Raw genomic sequence first — 21,651 nt, 5'->3', positions numbered from 1 at the left:
AAAGTGGTGCATGGTCTACATGACTCCGCAGGAAAGGACCCCAGTATGTACAGCTGGGAGCGGAGTTACATACAGTATATCATGTGTTTTATCACAGTACCAGAGGCAGAGACGTATTACATACAGGAGTCGTGAACCAACACTGATTTATGTAAAGGGATAAAAGTAAAAATGTTACAGCTCTGGATGCTTTAGCTACATATCACTCTCTGTTACATGAAGCCGCTGGGAATCGCACAGAACATAATGTACGTCTCGTGTAATACCACATTTCCCTGCGTTCCTGATATGTCTCTAATCCATACCTCCCAACATGACCTCTCCAGGAGGACAGAATGCTCTGCTCCTGCTCTTCCCTCTTACTGTATGATTACCATCACCTGTGCTGTACCCTAATACTGACCCAGTGCTCATACCTATGTCATACCTCCCAACATGACCTCTCCAGGAGGACGCAATGCCCTGCTCCTGCTCTTCCCTCTTACTGTATGATTACCATCACCTGTGCTATACCATAATACTGACCCAGTGCTCATACCTATGTCATACCTCCCAACATGACCCTCTCCAGGAGGACACAATGCTCTGCTCCTGCTCTTCCCTCTTACTGTATGATTACCATCACCTGTGCTGTACCCTAATACTGACCCAGTGCTCATACCTATGTCATACCTCCCAACATGACCTCTCCAGGACACAATGCTCTGCTCCTGCTCTTCCCTCTTACTGTATGATTACCATCACCTGTGCTGTACCTTAATACTGACCCAGTGCTCATACCTATGTCATACCTCCCAACATGACCCTCTCCAGGAGGACACAATGCTCTGCTCCTGGACTTCCCTCTTACTGTATGATTACCATCACCTGTGCTGTACCCCAATACTGACCCAGTGCTCATACCTATGTCATACCTCCCAACATGACCTCTCCAGGAGGACACAATGCTCTGCTCCTGCTCTTCCCTCTTACTGTATGATTACCATCACCTGTGCTGTACCCTAATACTGACCCAGTGCTCATACCTATGTCATACCTCCCAACATGACCTCTCCAGGAGGACACAATGCTCTGCTCCTGCTCTTCCCTCTTACTGTATGATTACCATCACCTGTGCTGTACCCTAATACGGACCCAGTGCTCATACCTATGTCATACCTCCCAACATGACCTCTCCAGGACACAATGCTCTGCTCCTGCTCTTCCCTCTTACTGTATGATTACCATCACCTGTGCTGTACCCCAATACTGACCCAGTGCTCATACCTATGTCATACCTCCCAACATGACCTCTCCAGGAGGACTGAATGCTCTGCTCCTGCTCTTCCCTCTTACTGTATGATTACCATCACCTGTGCTGTACCCCAATACTGACCCAGTGCTCATACCTATGTCATACCTCCCAACATGACCTCTCCAGGAGGACACAATGCTCTACTCCTGCTCTTCTCTCTTACTGTATGATTACCATCACCTGTGCTGTATCCTAATACTGACCCAGTGCTCATGCCTATGCCATACCTCCCAACATGACCCTCTCCAGGAGGACACAATGCTCTGCTCCTGGACTTCCCTCTTACTGTATGATTACCATCACCTGTGCTGTACCCTAATACTGACCCAGTACTCATACCTATGTCATACCTCCCAACATGACCTCTCCAGGAGGACACAATGCTCTGCTCCTGCTCTTCCCTCTTACTGTATGATTACCATCACCTGTGCTGTACCCTAATACTGACCCAGTGCTCATACCTATGTCATACCTCCCAACATGACCCTCTTCAGGTGGACACAATGCTCTGCTCCTGCACTTCCCTCTTACTGTATGATTACCATCACCTGTGCTGTACCCTAATACTGACCCAGTGCTCATACCTATGTCATACCTCCCAACATGTCCCATTCCAGGAGGACACAATGCTCTGCTCCTGCTCTTCCCTCTTACTGTATGATTACCATCACCTGTGCTGTACCCTAATACTGACCCAGTGCTCATACCTATGTCATACCTACCAACATGACCTCTCCAGGAGGACACAATGCTCTGCTCCTGCTCTTTCCTCTTACTGTATGATTACCATCACCTGTGCTGTACCCTAATACGGACCCAGTGCTCATACCTATGTCATACCTCCCAACATGACCCTCTCCAGGAGGACACAATGCTCTGATCCTGCTCTTCCCTCTTACTGTATGATTACCATCCCCTGTGCTGTACCCTAATACTGACCCAGTGCTCATACCTATGTCATACCTCCCAACATGACCTCTCCAGGACACAATGCTCTGCTCCTGCTCTTCCCTCTTACTGTATGATTACCATCACCTGTGCTGTACCCTAATACTGACCCAGTACTCATACCTATGTCATACCTCCCAACATGACCTCTCCAGGAGGACTGAATGCTCTGCTCCTGCTCTTCCCTCTTACTGTATGATTACCATCACCTGTGCTGTACCCCAATACTGACCCAGTGCTCATACCTGTGTCATACCTCACAACATGACCCTCTCCAGGAGGACACAATGATCTGCTCCTGCTCTTCCCTCTTACTGTATGATTACCATCACCTGTGCTGTACCGTAATACTGACCCAGTGCTTATACCTGTGTCATACCTCCCAACATGACCTCTCCAGGAGGACACAATGCCCTGCTCCTGCTCTTCCCTCTTACTGTATGATTACCATCACCTGTGCTGTACCCCAATACTGACCCAGTGCTCATACCTATGTCATACCTCCCAACATGACCTCTCCAGGAGGATACAATGCTCTGCTCCTGCTCTTCCCTCTTACAGTATGATTACCATCACCTGTGCTGTACCCTAATACTGACCCAGTACTCATACCTATGTCATACCTACCAACATGACCTCTCCAGGAGGACACAATGCTCTGCTCCTGCTCTTCCCTCTTACTGTATGATTACCATCACCTGTGCTGTACACTAAAACTGACCCAGTGCTCATACCTATGTCATACCTCCCAACATGACCTCTCCAGGAGGACACAATGCTCTGCTCCTGCACTTCCCTCTTACAGTATGATTACTATCACCTGTGCTGTACCCTAATACTGACCCAGTGCTCATACCTATGTCATACCTCCCAACATGTCCCATTCCAGGAGGACACAATGCTCTGCTCCTGCTCTTCCCTCTTACTGTATGATTACCATCACCTGTGCTGTACCCTAATACTGACCCAGTGCTCATACCTATGTCATACCTACCAACATGACCTCTCCAGGAGGACACAATGCTCTGCTCCTGCTCTTTCCTCTTACTGTATGATTACCATCACCTGTGCTGTACCCTAATACGGACCCAGTGCTCATACCTATGTCATACCTCCCAACATTACCCTCTCCAGGAGGACACAATGCTCTGCTCCTGCTCTTCCCTCTTACTGTATGATTACCATCCCCTGTGCTGTACCCTAATACTGACCCAGTGCTCATACCTATGTCATACCTCCCAACATGACCTCTCCAGGACACAATGCTCTGCTCCTGCTCTTCCCTCTTACTGTATGATTACCATCACCTGTGCTGTACCCTAATACGGACCCAGTGCTCATACCTATGTCATACCTCCCAACATGACCCTCTCCAGGAGGACACAATGCTCTGCTCCTGCTCTTCCCTCTTACTGTATGATTACCATCCCCTGTGCTGTACCCTAATACTGACCCAGTGCTCATACCTATGTCATACCTCCCAACATGACCTCTCCAGGACACAATGCTCTGCTCCTGCTGTTCCCTCTTACTGTATGATTACCATCACCTGTGCTGTACCCTAATACTGACCCAGTACTCATACCTATGTCATACCTCCCAACATGACCTCTCCAGGAGGACTGAATGCTCTGCTCCTGCTCTTCCCTCTTACTGTATGATTACCATCACCTGTGCTGTACCCCAATACTGACCCAGTGCTCATACCTGTGTCATACCTCACAACATGACCCTCTCCAGGAGGACACAATGATCTGCTCCTGCTCTTCCCTCTTACTGTATGATTACCATCACCTGTGCTGTACCGTAATACTGACCCAGTGCTTATACCTGTGTCATACCTCACAACATGACCCTCTCCAGGAGGACACAATGCTCTGCTCCTGCTCTTCCCTCTTACAGTATGATTACCATCACCTGTGCTGTACCCTAATACTGACCCAGTGCTCATACCTATGTCATACTTCCCAACATGACCTCTCCAGGAGGACACAATGCTCTGCTCCTGCTCTTCCCTCTTACTGTATGATTACCATCACCTGTGCTGTACACTAAAACTGACCCAGTGCTCATACCTATGTCATACCTCCCAACATGACCTCTCCAGGAGGACACAATGCTCTGCTCCTGCTCTTCCCTCTTACTGTATGATTACCATCACCTGTGCTGTACCCTAATACTGACCCAGTACTCATACCTATGTCATACCTCCCAACATGACCTCTCCAGGAGGACACAATGCTCTGCTCCTGCTCTTCCCTCTTACTGTATGATTACCATCACCTGTGCTGTACCCTAATACTGACCCAGTGCTCATACCTATGTCATACCTCAAAACATGACCCTCTTCAGGTGGACACAATGCTCTGCTCCTGCACTTCCCTCTTACTGTATGATTACCATCACCTGTGCTGTACCCTAATACTGACCCAGTGCTCATACCTATGTCATACCTCCCAACATGTCCCATTCCAGGAGGACACAATGCTCTGCTCCTGCTCTTCCCTCTTACTGTATGATTACCATCACCTGTGCTGTACCCTAATACTGACCCAGTGCTCATACCTATGTCATACCTACCAACATGACCTCTCCAGGAGGACACAGTGCTCTGCTCCTGCTCTTTCCTCTTACTGTATGATTACCATCACCTGTGCTGTACCCTAATACGGACCCAGTGCTCATACCTATGTCATACCTCCCAACATGACCCTCTCCAGGAGGACACAATGCTCTGCTCCTGCTCTTCCCTCTTACTGTATGATTACCATCCCCTGTGCTGTACCCTAATACTGACCCAGTGCTCATACCTATGTCATACCTCCCAACATGACCTCTCCAGGACACAATGCTCTGCTCCTGCTCTTCCCTCTTACTGTATGATTACCATCACCTGTGCTGTACCCTAATACTGACCCAGTACTCATACCTATGTCATACCTCCCAACATGACCTCTCCAGGAGGACTGAATGCTCTGCTCCTGCTCTTCCCTCTTACTGTATGATTACCATCACCTGTGCTGTACCCCAATACTGACCCAGTGCTCATACCTGTGTCATACCTCACAACATGACCCTCTCCAGGAGGACACAATGATCTGCTCCTGCTCTTCCCTCTTACTGTATGATTACCATCACCTGTGCTGTACCGTAATACTGACCCAGTGCTTATACCTGTGTCATACCTCACAACATGACCCTCTCCAGGAGGACACAATGCTCTGCTCCTGCTCTTCCCTCTTACAGTATGATTACCATCACCTGTGCTGTACCCTAATACTGACCCAGTACTCATACCTATGTCATACCTACCAACATGACCTCTCCAGGAGGACACAATGCTCTGCTCCTGCTCTTCCCTCTTACTGTATGATTACCATCACCTGTGCTGTACACTAAAACTGACCCAGTGCTCATACCTATGTCATACCTCCCAACATGACCTCTCCAGGAGGACACAATGCTCTGCTCCTGCACTTCCCTCTTACAGTATGATTACTATCACCTGTGCTGTACCCTAATACTGACCCAGTGCTCATACCTATGTCATACCTCCCAACATGACCCTCTCCAGGAGGACACAATGCTCTGCTCCTGCTCTTCCCTCTTACAGTATGATTACTATCACCTGTGCTGTACCCTAATACTGACCCAGTGCTCATACCTATGTCATACCTCCCAACATGTCCCATTCCAGGAGGACACAATGCTCTGCTCCTGCTCTTCCCTCTTACTGTATGATTACCATCACCTGTGCTGTACCCTAATACTGACCCAGTGCTCATACCTATGTCATACCTACCAACATGACCTCTCCAGGAGGACACAATGCTCTGCTCCTGCTCTTTCCTCTTACTGTATGATTACCATCACCTGTGCTGTACCCTAATACGGACCCAGTGCTCATACCTATGTCATACCTCCCAACATTACCCTCTCCAGGAGGACACAATGCTCTGCTCCTGCTCTTCCCTCTTACTGTATGATTACCATCCCCTGTGCTGTACCCTAATACTGACCCAGTGCTCATACCTATGTCATACCTCCCAACATGACCTCTCCAGGACACAATGCTCTGCTCCTGCTCTTCCCTCTTACTGTATGATTACCATCACCTGTGCTGTACCCTAATACGGACCCAGTGCTCATACCTATGTCATACCTCCCAACATGACCCTCTCCAGGAGGACACAATGCTCTGCTCCTGCTCTTCCCTCTTACTGTATGATTACCATCCCCTGTGCTGTACCCTAATACTGACCCAGTGCTCATACCTATGTCATACCTCCCAACATGACCTCTCCAGGACACAATGCTCTGCTCCTGCTGTTCCCTCTTACTGTATGATTACCATCACCTGTGCTGTACCCTAATACTGACCCAGTACTCATACCTATGTCATACCTCCCAACATGACCTCTCCAGGAGGACTGAATGCTCTGCTCCTGCTCTTCCCTCTTACTGTATGATTACCATCACCTGTGCTGTACCCCAATACTGACCCAGTGCTCATACCTGTGTCATACCTCACAACATGACCCTCTCCAGGAGGACACAATGATCTGCTCCTGCTCTTCCCTCTTACTGTATGATTACCATCACCTGTGCTGTACCGTAATACTGACCCAGTGCTTATACCTGTGTCATACCTCACAACATGACCCTCTCCAGGAGGACACAATGCTCTGCTCCTGCTCTTCCCTCTTACAGTATGATTACCATCACCTGTGCTGTACCCTAATACTGGCCCAGTGCTCATACCTATGTCATACTTCCCAACATGACCTCTCCAGGAGGACACAATGCTCTGCTCCTGCTCTTCCCTCTTACTGTATGATTACCATCACCTGTGCTGTACACTAAAACTGACCCAGTGCTCATACCTATGTCATACCTCCCAACATGACCTCTCCAGGAGGACACAATGCTCTGCTCCTGCACTTCCCTCTTACAGTATGATTACTATCACCTGTGCTGTACCCTAATACTGACCCAGTGCTCATACCTATGTCATACCTCCCAACATGACCTCTCCAGGATGACACAGTGCTCTGCTCCTGCACTTCCCTCTTACTGTATGATTACCATCACCTGTGCTGTACCCTAATACTGACCCAGTGCTCATACCTATGTCATACCTCCCAACATGACCTCTCCAGGAGGGACACAATGCTCTGCTCCTGCTCTTCCCTCTTACTGTATGATTACCATCACCTGTGCTGTACCATAATACTGACCCAGTGCTCATACCTATGTCATACCTCCCAACATGACCTCTCCAGGAGGACACAATGCTCTGCTCCTGCACTTCCCTCTTACTGTATGATTACCATCACCTGTGCTGTACCCTAATACTGACCCAGTGCTCATACCTATGTCATACCTCCCAACATGACCTCTCCAGGAGGACACAATGCTCTGCTCCTGCTCTTCCCTCTTACTGTATGATTACCATCACCTGTGCTGTACCGCAATACTGACCCAGTGCTCATACCTATGTCATACCTCCCAACATGACCTCTCCAGGAGGGAAACAATGCTCTGCTCCTGCTCTTCCCTCTTACTGTATGATTACCATCACCTGTGCTGTACCGTAATACTGACCCAGTGCTCATACCTATGTCATACCTCCCAACATGACCTATCCAGGAGGACACAATGCTCTGCTCCTGCACTTCCCTCTTACTGTATGATTACCATCACCTGTGCTGTACCCTAATACTGACCCAGTGCTCATACCTATGTCATACCTCCCAACATGACCCCCTCCAGGAGGACACAATGCTCTGCTCCTACACTTCCCTCTTACTGTATGATTACCATCACCTGTGCTGTACCCTAATACTGACCCAGTGCTCATACCTATGTCATACCTCCCAACATGACCTCTCCAGGAGGACACAATGCTCTGCTCCTGCACTTCCCTCTTACTGTATGATTACCATCACCTGTGCTGTACCCTAATACTGACCCAGTGCTCATACCTATGTCATACCTCCCAACATGACCTATCCAGGAGGACACAATGCTCTGCTCCTGCACTTCCCTCTTACTGTATGATTACCATCACCTGTACTGTACCCTAATACTGACCCAGTGCTCATACCTATGTCATACCTCCCAACATGACCTCTCCAGGAGGACACAATGCTCTGCTCCTGCTCTTCCCTCTTACTGTATGATTACCATCACCTGTGCTGTATCCTAATACTGACCCAGTGCTCATACCTATGTCATACCTCCCAACATGACCCTCTCCAGGAGGACACAATGCTCTGCTCCTGCACTTCCCTCTTACTGTATGATTACCATCACCTGTGCTGTACCCTAATACTGACCCAGTGCTCATACCTATGTCATACCTCCCAACATGACCTATCCAGGAGGACACAATGCTCTGCTCCTGCACTTCCCTCTTACTGTATGATTACCATCACCTGTGCTGTACCCTAATACTGACCCAGTGCTCATACCTATGTCATACCTCCCAACATGACCTCTCCAGGAGAACACAATGCTCTGCTCCTGCACTCCCCTCTTACTGTATGATTACCATCACCTGTGCTGTACCCTAATACTGACCCAGTGCTCATACCTATGTCATACCTCCCAACATGACCCCCTCCAGGAGGACACAATGCTCTGCTCCTGCACTTCCCTCTTACTGTATGATCACCATCACCTGTGCTGTACCCTAATACTGACCCAGTGCTCATACCTATGTCATACCTCCCAACATGACCTCTCCAGGAGGACACAATGCACTGCTCCTGCTCTTCCCTCTTACTGTATGATTACCATCACCTGTGCTGTACCCTAATACTGACCCAGTGCTCATACCTATGTCATACCTCCCAACATGACCTCTCCAGGAGGACACAATGCTCTGCTCCTGCTCTTCCCTCTTACTGTATGATTACCATCACCTGTGCTGTACCCTAATACTGACCCAGTGCTCATACCTATGTCATACCTCCCAACATGACCTCTCCAGGAGAACACAAAGCTCTGCTCCTGCTCTTCTCTCTTACTGTATGATTACCATCACCTGTGCTGTATCCTAATACTGACCCAGTGCTCATACCTATGTCATACCTCCCAACATGACCTCTCCAGGAGGACACAATGCTCTGCTCCTGCACTGCCCTCTTACTGTATGATTACCATCACCTGTGCTGTACCCTAATACTGACCCAGTGCTCATACCTATGTCATACCTCCCAACATGACCTCTCCAGGAGGACACAATGCTCTGCTCCTGCTCTTCCCTCTTACTGTATGATTACCATCACCTGTGCTGTATCCTTATACTGACCCAGTGCTCATACCTATGTCATACCTCCCAACATGACCTCTCCAGGAGGACACAATGCTCTGCTCCTGCTCTTCCCTCTTACTGTATGATTACCATCCCCTGTGCTGTACCCTAATACTGACCCAGTGCTCATACCTATGTCATACCTCCCAACATGACCTCTCCAGGAGGACACAATGCCCTGCTCCTGCTCTTCCCTCTTACTGTATGATTACCATCACCTGTGCTGTACCCTAATACTGACCCAGTGCTCATACCTATGTCATACCTCCCAACATGACCTCTCCAGGAGGGACACAATGCTCTGCTCCTGCTCTTCTTTCTTACTGTATGATTACCATCACCTGTGCTGTACCCTAATACTGACCCAGTGCTCATACCTATGTCATACCTCCCATCATGACCCTCTCCAGGAGGACACAATGCTCTGCTCCTGCACTTCCCTCTTACTGTATGATTACCATCACCTGTGCTGTACCCTAATACTGACCCAGTGCTCATACCTATGTCATACCTCCCAACATGACCTCTCCAGGAGGACACAATGCTCTGCTCCTGCTCTTCCCTCTTACTGTATGATTACCATCACCTGTGCTGTACCCTAATACTGACCCAGTGCTCGTACCTATGTCATACCTCCCAACATGACCCCTCCAGGACACAATGCTCTGCTCCTGCTCTTCCCTCTTACTGTATGATTACCATCACCTGTGCTGTACCCTAATACTGACCCAGTGCTCATACCTATGTCATACCTCCCAACATGACCTCTCCAGGAGGACACAATGCTCTGCTCCTGCTCTTCCCTCTTACTGTATGATTACCATCACCTGTGCTGTACCCTAATACTGACCCAGTGCTCATACCTATGTCATACCTCCCAACATGACCTCTCCAGGAGGACACAATGCTCTGCTCCTGCTCTTCCCTCTTACTGTATGATTACCATCCCCTGTGCTGTACCCTAATACTGACCCAGTGCTCATGCCTATGTCATACCTCCCAACATGACCTCTCCAGGAGGACACAATGCTCTGCTCCTGCACTTCCCTCTTACTGTATGATTACCATCACCTGTGCTGTACCCCAATACTGACCCAGTGCTCATACCTATGTCATACCTCCCAACATGATCCTCTCCAGGAGGACACAATGCTCTGCTCCTGCTCTTCCCTCTTACTGTATGATTACCATCACCTGTGCTGTACCCTAATACTGACCCAGTGCTCATACCTATGTCATACCTCCCAACATGACCTCTCCAGGAGGACACAATGCTCTGCTCCTGCTCTTCCCTCTTACTGTATGATTACCATCACCTATGCTGTACCCTAATACTGACCCAGTGCTCATACCTATGTCATACCTCCCAACATGACCTCTCCAGGAGGACACAATGCTCTGCTCCTGCTCTTCCCTCTTACTGTATGATTACCATCACCTGTGCTGTACCCTAATACTGACCCAGTGCTCATACCTATGTCACACCTCCCAACATGACCTCTCCAGGAGGACACAATGCTCTGCTCCTGCTCTTCCCTCTTACTGTATTATTACCATCACTTGTGCTGTACTCTAATACTGACCCAGTGCTCATACCTATGTCATACCTCCCAACATGACCTCTCCAGGAGGACACAATGCTCTGCTCCTGCTCTTCCCTCTTACTGTATTATTACCATCACTTGTGCTGTACCCTAATACTGACCCAGTGCTCATACCTATGTCATACCTCCCAACATGACCTCTCCAGGAGGACACAATGCTCTGCTCCTGCTCTTCCCTCTTACTGTATGATTACCATCACCTGTGCTGTACCCTAATACTGACCCAGTGCTCATACCTATGTCATATCTCCCAACATGACCTCTCCAGGAGGACACAATGCTCTGCTCCTGCTCTTCCCTCTTACTGTATGATTACCATCACCTGTGCTGTACCCTAATACTGACCCAGTGCTCATACCTATGTCATATCTCCCAACATGACCTCTCCAGGAGGACACAATGCTCTGCTCCTGCTCTTCCCTCTTACTGTATGATTACCATCACCTGTGCTGTACCCTAATACTGACCCAGTGCTCATACCTATGTCATACCTCCCAACATGACCTCTCCAGGAGGACACAATGCTCTGCTCCTGCTCTTCCCTCTTACTGTATGATTACCATCACCTGTGCTGTACACTAATACTGACCCAGTGCTCATACCTATGTCATACCTCCCAACATGACCTCTCCAGGAGGACACAATGCTCTGCTCCTGCTCTTCCCTCTTACTGTATTATTACCATCACTTGTGCTGTACCCTAATACTGACCTAGTGCTCATACCTATGTCATACCCCCCAACACAACCCTCTCCAGGAGGACACAATGCTCTGCTCCTGATCTTCCCTCTTACTGTATGATTACCATCACTTGTGCTGTACCCTAATACTGACCCAGTGCTCATACCTATGTCATACCTCCCAACATGACCTCTCCAGGACACAATGCTCTGCTCCTGCTCTTCCCTCTTACTGTATGATTACCATCACCTGTGCTGTACCCTAATACTGACCCAGTGCTCATACCTATGTCATACCTCCCAACATGACCTATCCAGGAGGACACAATGCTCTGCTCCTGCTCTTCCCTCTTACTGTATGATTACCATCACCTGTGCTGTACCCTAATACTGACCCAGTGCTCATACCCATGTCATACCTCCCAACATGACCTCTCCAGGAGGACACAATGCTCTGCTCCTGCTCTTCCCTCTTACTGTATGATTACCATCACCTGTGCTGTACCCTAATACTGACCCAGTGCTCATACCTATGTCATACCTCCCAACATGACCTCTCCAGGAGGACACAATGCTCTGCTCCTGCTCTTCCCTCTTACTGTATGATTACCATCACCTGTGCTGTACCCTAACACTGACCCAGTGCACATACCTATGTCATACCTCCCATCATGACATCTCTAGGAGGACACAATGCTCTGCTCCTGCACTTCCCTCTTACTGTATGATTACCATCACCTGTGCTGTACCATAATACTGACCCAGTGCTCATACCTATGTCATACCTCCCAACATGACCTCTCCAGGAGAGACACAATGCTCTGCTCCTGCACTTCCCTCTTACTGTATGATTACCATCACCTGTGCTGTACCATAATACTGACCCAGTGCTCATACCTATGTCATACCTCCCATCATGACCTCTCCAGGAGAGACACAATGCTCTGCTCCTGCACTTCCCTCTTACTGTATGATTACCATCACCTGTGCTGTACCCTATTACTGACCCAGTGCTCATACCTATGTCATACCTCCCAACATGACCCTCTCCAGGAGGACACAATGCTCTGCTCCTGCACTTCCCTCTTACTGTATGATTACCATCACCTGTGCTGTACCCTAATACTGACCCAGTGCTCATACCTATGTCATACCTCCCAACATGACCTCTCCAGGAGGACACAATGCTCTGCTCCTGCTCTCCCCTCTTACTGTATGATTACCATCACCTGTGCTGTACCTTAATACTGACCCAGTGCTCATACCTATGTCATACCTCCCAACATGACCTTTCCAGGAGGACACAATGCTTTGCTCCTGCTCTTCCCTCTTACTGTATGATTACCATCACCTGTGCTGTACCATAATACTGACCCAGTGCTCATACCTATGTCATACCTCCCATCATGACCTCTCCAGGAGGACACAATGCTCTGCTCCTGCTCTTCCCTCTTACTGTATGATTACCATCACCTGTGCTGTATCCTAATACTGACCCTGTGCTCATACCTATGTCATACCTCCCAACATGACCCTCTCCAGAAGGACACAATGCTCTGCTCCTGCACTCCCTCTTACTGTATGATTACCATCACCTGTGCTGTACCCCAATACTGACCCAGTGATCATACCTATGTCATACCTCCCAACATGACCTCTCCAGGAGGACACAATGCTCTGCTCCTGCTCTCCCCTCTTACTGTATGATTACCATCACCTGTGCTGTATTACAGAGACCTGGCTAGATGAAAATGCAGCATCTATATTGGAGGCTGCAGTACCCAGGGCCGGCTCTAGGCATGTTCGAATAGAGCGGCCGCGCAGGGCGCCACCCTTAATGGGCGCCGCGCGCTGGCGCCGCCATATTCGAAGCTGGAGCCGGCCCTGTGTGTGCAGCATTGGCCCGTCCCGTCCGTGTGTGCGCTATGCGCGCTGCGCGGCGCCGGTGTCTAACGTCAGACGCCGGCGCCGCGCAACGCGCATAGCGCACACGAGTGGCCGCCCGCCCACCCGCACCCGGACCCTCACTCGCCCGGCCGCCAGCACTCCCGCACTCGGACAGCAGTATTCCTCCCCCTCTCAGCGCCGCAGGTATTTGGGGGGGGGGAGGGGGGCACATTTATGGATCGCACTGTGGGGGAATTTATCTGGCACTGTGGGGCATTTCTGGCACCGTGGGGGCATTTCTGGCTCTGTGGGGGCATTTATGGCACTGTGGGGGGCATTTCTGGCACCGTGGGGGCATTTCTGGCACACTGGGGGCATATCTGGCTCTGTGGGGGCATATCTGGCTCTGTGGGACTGTGGGGGCATTTCTGGCACTGTGGGGGGCATTTCTGGCACTGTGGGGGCATTTCTGGCACTGTGGGGGCATTTCTGGCACTGTTGGGGCATTTCTGGCTCACTGGGGGCATATCTGGCTCTGTGGGGGCATATCTAGCATTGTGGGGGCATTTATGTATCTGGCATTGTGGGGGCATATCTGGCACTGTGGGGGCATATCTGGCACACTGGGGGCATATCTGGCACTGTGGGGGTATTTATCTGGCACTGTGGGGGCATTTATCTGGCACTGTGGGGGCATTTATCTGGCACTGTGGGGGCATTTCTGGCACCGTGGGGGCATTTCTGGCTCTGTGGGGGCATTTCTGGCAATGTGGGGGCATTTCTGGCACTGTGGGGGGCATTTCTGGCACCGTGGGGGCATTTCTGGCACACTGGGGGCATATCTGGCTCTGTGGGGGCATATCTGGAACTGTGGAGGGCATTTCTGGCACTGTGGGGGCATTTCTGGCACTGTGGGGGCATTTCTGGCTCACTGGGGGCATATCTGGCTCTGTGGGGGCATATCTGGCACTGTGGGGGCATTTATGTATCTGGCATTGTGGGGGCATATCTGGCACTGTGGGGGCATATCTGGCACACTGGGGGCATATCTGGCACTGTGGGGGCATTTATCTGGCACTGTGGGGGCATTTATCTGGCACTGTGGGGGCATTTATCTGGTACCGTGGGGGCATTTCTGGCACCGTGGGGGCATTTCTGGCACTGTGGGGGGCATTTCTGGCACTGTGGGGGCATTTCTGGCTCACTGGGGGCATTTCTGGCTCACTGGGGGCATATCTGGCACTGTGGGGGCATATCTGGCACTGTGGGGACATATCTGGCACTGTGGGGGCATTTATGTATCTGGCACCGTGGGGGCATTTATGGCACTGTGGGGGCATTTCTGTATCTGGCACTGCTGGGGGGCATGTCATGTGTAGCTGGCACGGCTGGGGAGCATATCATGTAGTGTTCCCGCTAGGCGTCTGTGGCTAGGCAATGAGTATCAGTGCTCTGCCTGGCGCAAAGTGTCTAACGTGCTCTGCCTGGCGCAAAGTGTCTAACGTGCTCTGCCTGGCGCAAAGTGACTAACGTGCTCTGCCTGGCGCAAAGTGTCTAACGTGCTCTGCCTGGCGCAAAGTGTCTAGGAGGTTCTACCTGGTGCAGTGTGTATAGGAGGTTCTACCTGGTGCAATGTGTATTAACTGCACTACTGTGTCGTGTAATGCGAATTGCCACTATTATGTGGCCGCGCCCCTTCCCCACGAAGCAAAGCCCCTAAATTTTTGATGCGCGCCTTCGGCGCGCAAGGTCCATGATTTTAAACAAGGCAACAAGCATTACAGTATGTACATAATTTTGCTCTTCTAACTTAAATATGTGCCCTCCCGAATTCAAAATGTGCCCTCCCCGTGATCAGCACCCCTGCCCTAAAACAATCCTAGAGTGAACACTATCATGTGTAGCTAGCACTGCTGGGGGGCATATCATGTGTAGCTGGCACTGCAGCGGGGCATGTCATGTGTAGCTGGCACTGCTGGGGGGTATATCATGTCTATCTGGCACTGCTGGGGGGCATGTCATGTGTAGCTGGCACTGCTGGGGGGCATATCATGTGTAGCTGGCACTGCAGCAGGGCATGTCATGTCTATCTGGCACTGCTGGGGGGTATATCATGTCTATCTGGCACTGCTGGGAGGCATGTCTTGTGTAGCTGGCACTGCTGTGGGGCATGTCATGTGTAGCTGGCACTGCTGCGGGGCATGTCATGTCTATCTGGCACTGCACTACTGTAGACATTATGTGTAGCTGGCACTATACTGGAGACATTGGGGGTCATTCCAAGTTGATCGCAGCAGGATTTTTGATAGCAATTGGGCAAAACCATGTGCACTGCAGGGGAGGCAGATATAACATGTGCAGAAAGAGTTAGATTTGGGTGGGTTATTTTATTTATGTGCAGTGTAAATACTGGCTGCTTTATTTTTACACTGCAAATTAGATTGCAGATGGAACACACCACACCCAAATCTCTCTCTCTCTGCACATGTTATATCTGCCTCCCCTGCAGTGCACATGGTTTTGCCCAATTGCTAGCAAAAATCCTGCTGCGATCAACTTGGAATTACCCCCATTGTGTGTAAGGAACACTGCTGTAGCTGTTATGTGTAATGCTGCTAATTGTGTGCGTAGAGGGGGTGTAAAAATATATTTCTTTATTTATAGTGTGATAATATGAAGTTGCGAGGCCCCGCCCACTTTTCCAGGAGACCACGCCCACTTTTCCAGGAGCGCGCGCATAGAGTATGGGATGGGGCGCTTTGAAATTTTCTCGCACAGGGTGCTATTAGGCCTGGAGCCGGCCCTGAGTATTAGGGTACAGCACAGGTGATGGTAATCATACAGTAAGAGGGGAGTGCAGGAGCAGAGCATTGTGTCCACCTGGAGAGGTCATGTTGGGAGGTATGACATAGGTATGAGCACTGGGTCAGTATTAGGATACAGCACAGGTGATGGTAATCATACAGTAAGAGGGAAGAGCAGGAGCAGAGCATTGTGTCCTCCTGGAGATGTATGATCATGTAAGCAGAGGCATGGTCTCTGTCACTGTGTATGTTCCCCACATGTTACACGGATGACACAGTGCAGAATAAGCAGAGGGGCAGGGCGGTGCTACGCAATGTATGAAGGGTTTATGGGGGTCATTCCGAGTTGATCATAGCTGTGCTAAATTTAGCACAGCTGCGATCATTCACACACCCCGCATGTCAGTCCGGCCCCCCCTCGCAGAAGTGCAAAGGCATCGCACAGCGGCGATGCCTTTGCACTTCAAGAGTAGCTCCCGACCAGCGCAGCTTTAGCGTGCTGGCCGGGAGCTACTCCTCGCTCCCCGGCCCGCAGCGGCTGCGTGTGATGTCACACATCCGCTGCGGCCCACACCCCGTTCGGTCCGGCCACGCCTGCGTTGGCCAGACCGCGCCTACGAAACGGCGGCCAAACGGCGCCGTTTCGCCCCCTCCCGCCCAGCGACCGCCTCTGCCTGTCAATCAGGCAGAGTCGATCGCAGCCCTGCCACGGCCTTCTGGCATGCGCCGGCGCACTACGGCGCCGGCAAATGCGCAGTAGAGACCCGCTCGCTCGGCTGCAATAAACAGCAGCGAGCGAACGGGTCAGAATGACCTCCTATGTGCTGTCCCCCAGCCTCAGATGTGATACCCACACTCAGCCAGCGTGGTCTTGATGTCCAGATAACTGCAGCATCTCCAGCCTGGGGACTGGCAAGGCCTGAGGCCACTGTATCAGGCTGGTGTATAATGCACAATATAGGGGTGGGCTCCTACACATGAGCCTGCCCTACCAGCAGCAGCCTCCCTTCCCTCTGCACGGGCCATAGCTCTCCCTAGTACTAGAACTTACACCCCGCCAAACCTCGCCCGATTCCTGACTGTGGGGGTTATTCAGGTTTGATAGCAAACCAAACAAGGTAGTAATTGGGCAAAACCAGAGAGAATAAGAATTTACTTACCGATAATTCTATTTCTCGTAGTCCGTAGTGGATGCTGGGGACTCCGTAAGGACCATGTGGAATAGCGGCTCCGCAGGAGACTGGGCACATCTAAAGAAAGCTTTAGGACTATCTGGTGTGCACTGGCTCCTCCCCCTATGACTCTCCTCCAAGCCTCAGTTAGGATACTGTGCCCGGACGAGCGTACACAATAAGGAAGGATTTTGAATCCCGGGTAAGACTCATACCAGCCACACCAATCACACTGTACAACTTGTGATCTGAACCCAGTTAACAGCATGATAACAGAGGAGCCTCTAGAAAAGATGGCTCACTACAGCAATAACCCGATTTTTTGGTAACAATAACTATGTACCAGTATTGCAGACAATCCGCACTTGGGATGGGCGCCCAGCATCCACTACGGACTACGAGAAATAGAATTATCGGTAAGTAAATTCTTATTTTCTCTAACGTCCTAAGTGGATGCTGGGGACTCCGTAAGGACCATGGGGATTATACCAAAGCTCCCAAACGGGCGGGAGAGCGCGGATGACTCTGCAGCACCAATTGAGAGAACTCCAGGTCCTCCTCAGCCAGGGTATCAATTTTGTAGAATTTTACAAACGTATTTGCTCCTGACCAAGTAGCTGCTCGGCAAAGTTGTAAAGCCGAGACCCCTCGGGCAGCCACCCAAGATGAGCCCACCTTCCTTGTGGAGTGGGCATTTACAGATTTTTGGCTGTGGCAGGCCTGCCACAGAATGTGCAAGCTGAATTGTACTACAAATCCAACGAGCAATAGTCTGCTTACAAGCAGGAGCACCCAGCTTGTTGGGTGCATACAGGATAAACAGCGAGTCAGATTTTCTGACTCCAGCCGTCCTGGAAACATATATTTTCAGGGCCCTGACAACGTCTAGCAACTTGGAGTCCTCCAAGTCCCTAGTAGCCGCAGGCACCACAATAGGTTGGTTCAGGTGAAACGCTGAAACCACCTTAGGGAGAAACTGAGGACGAGTCCTCAATTCCGCCCTGTCCGAATGGAAAATCAGATAAGGGCTTTTACAGGATAAAGCCGCCAATTCTGACACGCGCCTGGCCCAGGCCAGGGCCAACAGCATGACCACTTTCCATGTGAGATATTTTAACTCCACAGATTTAAGTGGTTCAAACCAATGTGACTTTTGGAACCCAAAAAACTACATTGAGATCCCAAAGTGCCACTGGAGGCACAAAAGGAGGCTGTATATGCAGTACCCCTTTTACAAACGTCTGAACTTCAGGGACTGAAGCTAGTTCTTTTTGGAAGAAAATTGACAGGGCCGAAATTTGAACCTTAATGGACCCCAATTTCAGGCCCATAGACACTCCTGTTTGCAGGAAATGTAGGAATCGACCCAGTTGAATTTCCTCCGTCGGGCCTTACTGGCCTCGCACCACGCAACATATTTTCGCCAAATGCGGTGATAATGTTTTGCGGTTACATCCTTCCTGGCTTTGATCAGGATAGGGATGACTTCATCCGGAATGCCTTTTTTCCTTCAGGATCCGGCGTTCAACCGCCATGCCGTCAAACGCAGCCGCGGTAAGTCTTGGAACAGACAGGGTCCTTGTTGGAGCAGGTCCCTTCTTAGAGGTAGAGGCCACGGATCCTCCGTGAGCATCTCTTGAAGTTCCGGTTACCAAGTCCTTCTTGGCCAATCCGGAGCCACGAATATAGTGCTTACTCCTCTCCATCTTATCAATCTCAGTACCTTGGGTATGAGAGGCAGAGGAGGGAACACATACACTGACTGGTACACCCACGGTGTTACCAGAGCGTCTACAGCTATTGCCTGAGGGTCCCTTGACCTGGCGCAATACCTGTCGAGTTTTTCCCAACGGTTTATAATCATGTGGAAGACTTCTGGGTGAAGTCCCCACTCTCCCGGGTGGAGGTCGTGCTGAGGAAGTCTGCTTCCCAGTTGTCCACTCCCGGAATGAATACTGCTGACAGTGCTATCACATGATTTTCCGCCCAGCGAAGAATCCTTGCAGCTTCTGCCATTGCCCTCCTGCTTCTTGTGCCACCCTGTCTGTTTACGTGGGTGACTGCCGTGATGTTGTCCGACTGGATCAACACCGGCTGACCTTGAAGCAGAGGTCTTGCTAAGCTTAGAGCATTGTAAATGGCCCTTAGCTTCAGGATATTTATGTGAAGTGATGTCTCCAGGCTTGACCATAAGCCCTGGATATTCCTTCCCTGTGTGAATGCTCCCCAGCCTCGCAGGCTGGCATCCGTGGTCACCAGGACCCAGTCCTGAATGCCGAATCTGCGGCCCTCTAGAAGATGAGCACTCTGCAACCACCACAGGAGGGACACCCTTGTCCTTGGTGACAGGGTTATCCGCTGATGCATCTGAAGATGCGACCCGGACCATTTGTCCAGCAGGTCCCACTGGAAAGTTCTTGCGTGGAATCTGCCGAATGGGATTGCTTCGTAGGAAGCCACCATTTTACCCAGAACCCTTGTGCATTGATGCACTCTTGGTTCGGTTTTAGGAGGTTCCTGACTAGCTCGGATAACTCCCTGGTTTTCTCCTCCGGGAGAAACACCTTCTTTCTGGACTGTGTCCAGGATCATCCCTAGGAACAGAAGACAAGTCGTCGGAACCAGCTGCGATTTTGGAATATTGAGAATCCAATCGTGCTGCCGCAACACTACCTGAGATAGTGCTACACCGATCTCCAGCTGTTCCCTGGATCTTACCCTTATCAGGGAATCGTCCAAGTAAAGGATAACTAAAATTCCCTTCCTTCGAAGGAATATCATCATTTCGGTCATTACTTCAGTAAAGACCCGGGGTGCCGTGGCCCATCCCTACGGCAGCGTCTGAACTGATAGTGACAGTTCTGTACCATAACCTGAGATACCCTTGGTGAGAAGGGTAAATTTTGACATGAAGGTAAGCATCCTTGATGTCCCGAGACCTCATGTAGTCCCCTTCTTCCAGATTTGCAATCACTGCTCTGAGTGACTCAATTTTGAATTTGAACCTCTGTATGTAAGTGTTCAAAGATTTTAGATTTTAGATTTTAAAATCGGTCTCACCGAGCCGTCTGGCTTCGGTACCACAATAGTGTGGAATAATACCCCGTTCCCTGTTGCAGGAGGGGTACCTTAATTATCACCTGCTGGGAATACAGCTTGTGAATGGCTTCCAAAACTGCCTCCCTGTCAGCGGGAGACGTCGGTAAAACAGACTTTTGGAAACGGCGAGGGGAATATGTCTCGAATTCCAATTTGTACCCCTGAAAATATTACCTGAAGGATCCAGGGGTCTACTTGCGAGTGAGCCCACTGCGCACTGAAATTCATTGAGAACGGGCCCCCACCGTGCCTGAACTTGTAAAGCCCTAGCGACATACTGAGGGCTTTGCAGAGGCAGAAAAGGGTTTCTGTTCCTGGGAACTGGCTAATCTCTGCAGCCATTTTCCTCTCCCTCTGTCACGTGCAGAAAAGAGGAACCCTTTTGTCCGCTTGCCAACCAGGACTGCGCCTGATAATACGGCGTCTTATTTTGAGAGGCGACCAGGGGTACATCCCCTTTTTTTTTGTAAGGCAATACTTCCAAATGCCGTTTGGAATCCGCATCACCTGACCATTTTACTGGTAGAATTGGACAACGCACTTATACTTGATGCCAGTCGGCAAACATTCCGCTGTGCATCATGCATATATAGAAATGCATCTTTTAATTGCTCTATAGGCAATAATATACTGTCCTTATCTAGGATATCAATATTTCCAGTCAGGGAATCCGACCACGCCAACCCAGCACTGCACATCCAGGCTGAGGCGATTGCTGGTCGCAGTATAACACCAGTATGTGTGTAAATACATTTTAGGATACCCTCCTGCTTTCTATCAGCAAGATCCTTAAGGGCGGCCATCTCAGGAGAGGATAGAGCCCTTGTTCTTACAAGCGTGTGAGC

General features: G+C 50.2%; 1 protein-coding gene across 3 annotated transcripts in view; it reads right to left on the bottom strand.

The window, feature by feature from the left end:
* Positions 1 to 21,651, bottom strand: part of HDX (highly divergent homeobox) — a 166,886-nt gene that overhangs the window by 1,721 nt on the left and 143,514 nt on the right. The gene's annotated exons all lie outside the window — the stretch shown is intronic.

This window comes from Pseudophryne corroboree, chromosome 8 (assembly GCF_028390025.1).
Source record: "Pseudophryne corroboree isolate aPseCor3 chromosome 8, aPseCor3.hap2, whole genome shotgun sequence".
Taxonomy (NCBI): domain Eukaryota; kingdom Metazoa; phylum Chordata; class Amphibia; order Anura; family Myobatrachidae; genus Pseudophryne; species Pseudophryne corroboree.
Note: the sequence above shows the minus strand (reverse complement) of the source record. Positions and strands in the feature narration are given on the sequence as shown.